Genomic DNA, 6,844 nt, shown 5'->3' on the forward strand with positions numbered 1-6,844 from the left:
AACAAATGCATAAGACACACAAGAATGGCTTTAAATAAATAAGTAGAATTGATTCCTAAATCATACTTCTGCATTCAGGAGCAACAGATGTCAATCAAACGTGGGTGACATTTGCTTGTCAATACGAGGATGATGGCTGGGAAGACGGTGACTTATTACATCAGGGTGAGAATCTGAAATGAGAAAAGCAGGAAAAAATAAGACTACAGCCAGCAAACAGTAACATCCTGGGTGAGGATCAACAGCCTGTGATCTTGTCTGTGGGTGTCACAGCATGGACTTCTCCTTTCCTCCCTGTGCCTCAACCTCCCCGTCCCCCAGCCTACTTCAGTCCACCCCACCAATTTAGTTCTTTCTTTCCTTCTTCTCTGTTTCAAAACAAAATAAGGTCAAATGAGCAGACAGAAGGAAACAAAGATTCATTGATTCTTTTAAGAGAAATGTCAGTAGCTCCTTCAGGCCTTGGCTGGGAGAATCAACCCTAAGAGGTGTGCTGTGTGGCTCAGCGGGGTGGGGGTCTCCACCTCCTGGCTACTGACAGAGCCACACTGCTCCTGGTATTGGAAAATAGGCCTTCCCACTTCTCAAGCCCTTAACTTTTATTTTAGGGTAGTGGTTTTATAAATGCGCGCCTATTGCTTGGGCATAATTATACACATATCTCCATAATATTTTTGTTCATATGAGCTGCCTTATTTTCATATTTTTAAGCAGCAAGCACATAATAAGTTCTCTCCTGGCCGTAGTACTTACTTTCCTAACACACCTTCTGGATTGCTTCTTAAAAGTCACCTTCCTTTTGGAGGACAAAATGGTGAGGTTTGCTGCCAGCACTGGGGGGGCGGGGTAGGATATTAATAAAACTCTGATGCACCAAATTATCAAATTTCATAAGGCCTCTCTATTGCTATGGAGAGTTCTGTAGGTGACACAAAAGGAGTTTTTAAAAGGTAGAGATGTATAGAGAAGTTCTCATCAAAACCTCAAGCTATGTGGAGTTTTCCCATTGACTAACGCTTAAGATATATTACAGTCGAATGCTCATAAAATGCTCATCAATGCTTATAAAATATTAGAGTTGAAATGGACCCTCTGTTCATGCAGATGATGAGCCCGAAACAGCTTCCAGGAGGATCAGCGCCATTCAACGAGCTTGCTGCTGCACTCCCCTCTACACAATATGGATACATCCCATCCCAGCCCGAGACTGGCCATACTAGTTCTAGTAACTGAGGCTTTCCTCCTTCTACTTTCTCTGACACCAAAGCAAATTTGATTTTGCAAGTGAGTGCCCTCACATTTTAAAGCTCTGCTGAGATTTAGAAAGGCAATCAGAAGTCATCATTCATCATGAAGGCACTCCCTCCCAGGCCATGTGGCTGACCCCAGACCTTCTATTAACTGCACAAGCCTGGGCAACGCATGGATATTTGGCTCTGAAGTGAAGCAAGTTTAAATTCTTGGTCTCCTTCCTCTCCTCTAGTAGTGTCTCACTGTGCACTTTGGGAGAACCAAAAGGTTCCCCCACAATTTTCAAGGATGGATTGGTAGTAAACGAACTTATGGCTTGTTATTGACACTTTCTACTGCTTGAATTTCCCAGAAGGTTCTCTGCAAAGTTACTCACGCTTCAGCTCTTGTTCTGACAGTTTGGATAAACCATCTGATATGGCATATTACTCATCATCTTTATATATATATAATAATAGAAAACGTCTCAATTAAAAAAATATTTGATTTTCTTCAGTCCTCATTAGAGAACCAAGTTTTCTCTCATATTCGATAAGAATCTTGGAAGTGGGCCCTGGAATCTCATTTCTGCAGCATCTCCCAACCATCTCTCAAGAAAACACCGGGCTCCCTACTCCCATTCCACCTGTACCTGGGCCCCGCAGACCCTCCAGAGGATGAAGTCCAATCCAGAAAGCCGTGATCGTGGTTGGATCACAATCCTGTGATTTTTATCTTCCCAACATCATTTCTGTTGCTTTCGGAGAGCTGAGCGGATCCTAAGCACACGACTCCCACACAGACGTGCACGGCCATCCATTAATCATTATTGAGTATCTACCGACAGCACAGCCCTACGCTGGGCTCTTACCAGGGAGACAAATATTTAGTCATGAAAATGATTTCCAAATCCAACAGCACTTAAGCAGAAATAGCATTTCTTAGAACAGGAAAAATAAATAAATTAATGAACCCAAGGACTGTCTAGAGAATCAGACATAAAAAATACAAAAAAAAAAAAAAAAATTGGGACTAGATCTGCTATTTATCTTTAATTTTGTGGCCTCCAAATTGCATTGCAGAACATACACTCCTTTGACTGAAGAATTGTACATTTCTAACCAGAAAGAGTCTGCCTGGAGTTATGCAGGGAAGCTGTATATCCTTACGGCTTTGGAATCAGATGGGTCTTAATTTGAATACTAGCTTCCTCATTTAGGAGCTGTGAAAATTACTTAATCTCCCAGAGGCTCAATTTCCATTTCTGTAAAGTGGAAATAACACTAATACCTAAATTATAGGGTTGTTGTGAAGATTAAGTGAGTTAATGCATATAATTACAATGGTACCCAATTTATAATAAGAGCCTAATGACTGCCAACTGTCAAGTTAGTATATTGTAGGACTAATGAGTAGTGTATGCCTATGAATTGAATGTAAGAATGCAAGCCTTAGTAAAGGAAGCTGAAACCAAAGGGCCTGACTTAAGACAAATGGCATAAAATGAACAGTAAGTATGTTAGACTTAGATAAAACTGAGGGGAATACGAAAGTTCTCCAAGAGAGTTGCCGAGGTGTACTCTCCTGTAATATCAAGCAAAACAAAACTCAAAACTCAAAACAAGGATCACATGACCCTTCTCCAAAGTAAGAAGACAAAGTTTTATATCAAGGTCATTTGAATTCATTGTGCTTTGATAGCCCAAGTTTTCAGATATAAGACCTAGTAGGATGTATTAACACATGCTTTTTGTCCTCTAGGAATTCCGCAAGTCAACAAGTTGCAAATGTACTTAAAAATTATTGAGGTCGTTATTCAGGAACTGTTTCTGTGGATAACAATTCTCAAAAAAGCAAACATACCAGAGAGGGCTGCTTTGTTTTTTGTTTGTTGTTTTGGGGTTTTTTTTTTTTTTTTTTTTGAAACAGGGTCCCACTCCATCACTCAGATGGAGTGCAGTGGCATGATCTTGGCTCACTGCAACCTCTGCCTCCCAGGTTCAAGGGATTCTCGTGCCTCAGTCTCCTAAATAGCTGGGATTACAGGCATGCACCCCATACCAGCTAATTTTTGTATATATATACATATATATATATATAATTTTTTTTTTAAGTAGAGACAGGGTTTTGCCACATTGCCCAGTCTGGTCTCGAACTCCTGGCCTCATATTATCCAACTGCCTTGGCCTCCCTAAGTGTTGGCATTACAAGAGTGAGCCACTGAGCCCGGCCCCACTTGTACATGAACCAGAAGAGCAGTCACTCTGAAAGACACCTAAGTCATAGCCACATCTCTGGGGAATTTTCAACACGAAACTCTCCATAGAAGGCAAGTTGGAAAGCTAGCTTGGCAGGTGTCTTGTCAAAAATTATTGAACCACTAAATGGAGATGGTTACCAGCACATTACAGAAGGCTCAATGTACAATGTATGGCTTCATTTTGGTCCAAAATTCTAACTATATCAGTCAAGAGAAGGATGAAATCTCAAGTATGGATGTGACACTTTATACCTGCGATACGTAGAATGTTCAATTCGTATGACCTTACTTTATGTAGAATTAAAGGAAAAGTTACCAAGAATGAGATCTGAGAGCTTAGCAAGTCCTCCTAAGCTATAGACATGATAACTCATCATACAAGGAAAATCAGTGAATTCAAAGAACTAAAAGCAGCTGCCATTAGATTACAGGGAACTTTCAAACAAAAGATATATCATAGGAAGTCAGGTGAGAAGCTGTCAACTGGGCAGGCAGTGATGAGAATCGTAGTTGTCTTATTGTACTGTTTTGTTCAAAAAACCTAAAGCATCATGCATTTTGAAAGCAAAGTTTGCAGAGAGTCCCCAACAGAGCCAGAACTTGCCAAGAGCGACTGATATTTCTAGAATCTGGCTCTTAAAGTAATAAGGCTGGAGGAGACATGAACACCAAGGGAAAGTGTATTCAGCCCCACTCCTATGTGAATGTAGCTTCAGAGCAAGTCATATTCAACGAGGAGCAGCACATCCTGTAAACAAATACCATGCCTCTTGGGTACTTATGTGCAAATAGACATACCAGCTTTTCCCTAATGCAGGCAGTCTCTTGGGGATAGTTCTGTAACATGTAAAAATATATATAATTTGAAACCATAATCCTAAAAGTAAATTGTGAAGGTATTTTAGATTTGTAATAAATTGCAGGAGGAGAAGAGAGAAGACAAAAGTAACCTATTGCAAGTGGCTGTATATTCCATATAAGTAGTTGTATACCTCAGTGTTTCCCATTGAAAGTAGCTGTAACAATTCATGCTTTAATTCATTAATCAATAATTTAATCTCTGGCTCTGGAAAGTGGAAAAAGTCCGTAAAAGTTGGTCCTACTTAGATGGAGATTTGGAGTTTTCGTTTTTCCCGGATTAGTCAAGATACTAGTAGAAATCCTTACACCTGCCAATACCCACAAAGGCATCTATGTTTTCACACAGGCCCCTCTAATTACATATCAGCAGTTAAGAGGTTTCTCCCCTTCTAGCTGCTTCTAAGATGCTAATGATCCTGGGAGTTTTAGCCTTTTGTTGCCTGCTGCTGCGGTGTTTGAACCATTCCATAAGCCAGCAACTTTGCAGGGTCAAGGACAGAGGTAAGATTTGTTTGTTGTTTGTTTGGTTGGTTGGTTTTTGTTTTGTTATCAATGGGTGAAAAAAAGTTAAAACTATTGATTAAATTAAGGGATTACCTGAACATGTCTATTATCCAATAGGATACCCATTATCCATTATGTATTTACATTTGTGTGTATGCCTTCCATTATACATATGTATATTATTTATTTTACATTCACTATTAAGAATTTGTTTTTGTAGGTGGGCAGAGGGTGTCAATGGCTACATAATGAGGGTCAGATATTGAGTAACCATGATGGTTTCTTTTTGTCCAAAGCCCCAGTACATAGGAACATTGTTCTGTCATGACACAGACAAGCAACTGGCCCTCTGCCCATGTTCCCCAGGAATAAGGGTGCATTCAGCCTCAGTGGCAGTTTTTGTAAAAGTTCTTGAACAGAAAAGAGAAAAAAAATTAGGAGCGAATTAAAAGGGATTTTAGGAGAAGTGTCCTCAGCAAAAATGCACTGGGCCAAGCACAGTGGCTTATGCTTGTAATCCCAGCAGTTTGGGAGGCCAAGGCAGGAGGGTCACTTGAGTCCAGGAGTTTGAGACCAGCCTGGGCAACACAGGGAGACTTCATCTCTATGAAAAATAAAATAAAAATTTAGCCAGGCCTTCTGCTGTGATGGTGTCACTGCACTCCAGCTTGGGCAACAAACTGAGACCTTCTCTGTCTCAAAAATAAAACATTTTTTAAAAAAAACATGCACTAAATCTAAGCTACACAATCAAGCTTTCCTTCAGAAATTCTGGAAGAGCCAGAAGGCCCTAATCCAATGTTTTAATCTAATGTTTGACTGCAATGGTTAGAATGAATTCTCTGGGTATATCCATTCTATTATCTTCTCATTAATGTGTAACATTTAATTCAATTTAATTTAAAACATGCAAGAAGAGAAGTAGCCTTTGCTGTCCATTCCCCTTCCTCCAGCCTTTCCCATCTCCAAACTGTCTCACACAGGGCATCAATGGTCATCTTCCTGTATCAACTGCTCACAGCCTGTGCCCACTCAGCTCAGAAGCAATGATATCCTTCCCTGTTGTCCACATTGTCGGAAAGTCTAACTCCGTGGTGCCAGGTCCTGCACCACGGGCGCAAAGCTTCTCTAAATTCCCAGGTTTCATTTTCATAACTGGCCCTCTCTTCTACTCCACTGTTCAGTTATCGGGTATTCACACCTTAAACGGCCTTGTCATTTCTCATTTTGCCTTCCCCTTGACTCTTTCAACCTACCTCCTCCCTCTCTCTCTCTCTTCTTTTTTTTTTTTTTTTTTTTTTTTTTTTTTTTTTTTTAGATAGTGTCTCATTTTTCAGTCCAGGCTGGAATGCACTGGCATGATCATGGCTCACTGCAGCCTCGAGCATCCAGGTTCAAGCAATCCTCCCATCTCAGCCTCCCAAGTAGCTGGAACCACAGGTACTCATCACCTCACCAGGCATTTTTTTTTTTTTGTAGAGATGAGGTCTCACTATGTTACCGAGGCTGGTCTCAAGCTCCTGGCCTCAAGTGATCCTCCTGCCTCCACCTCCCAAAGTGCTACAATTACAGACATCAGCTACCACACCCGGTTCTCACTCCTCCTGATCTTGTCACTCTTTTGAGACCCGGCTGCAAAGTCACCTCCTTCCCCTATCACTCCATCCTGAGCCCCGAACTGCCAACCACTGGATCTTTCTTCCCTGTGCTCCCAAGCACGTTAAATGTCACCTCCTGAAAACGCTTACCTCATTCTGCTTTTGCCTTACACCCTCATCCTTTTTCCTGTTATTGAGAGAAATATGAAGTCTCTTAATCTCTGGTCTCCAACCCCACCCTCACTCCCACACCCAGGCACCAAGGACATATTTACTAGGACTAAATACGTGTTTGTTTATTTGAATGGCTGAATTGGGAACAAATAGCCCAGCTTGCAAAATATTCTATAAATTTAACAAACCTAGATGTAGTGAAAAAGCCTGGACTGAA

Source organism: Symphalangus syndactylus, chromosome 10 (genome assembly GCF_028878055.3).
Source record: "Symphalangus syndactylus isolate Jambi chromosome 10, NHGRI_mSymSyn1-v2.1_pri, whole genome shotgun sequence".
Classification (NCBI taxonomy): domain Eukaryota; kingdom Metazoa; phylum Chordata; class Mammalia; order Primates; family Hylobatidae; genus Symphalangus; species Symphalangus syndactylus.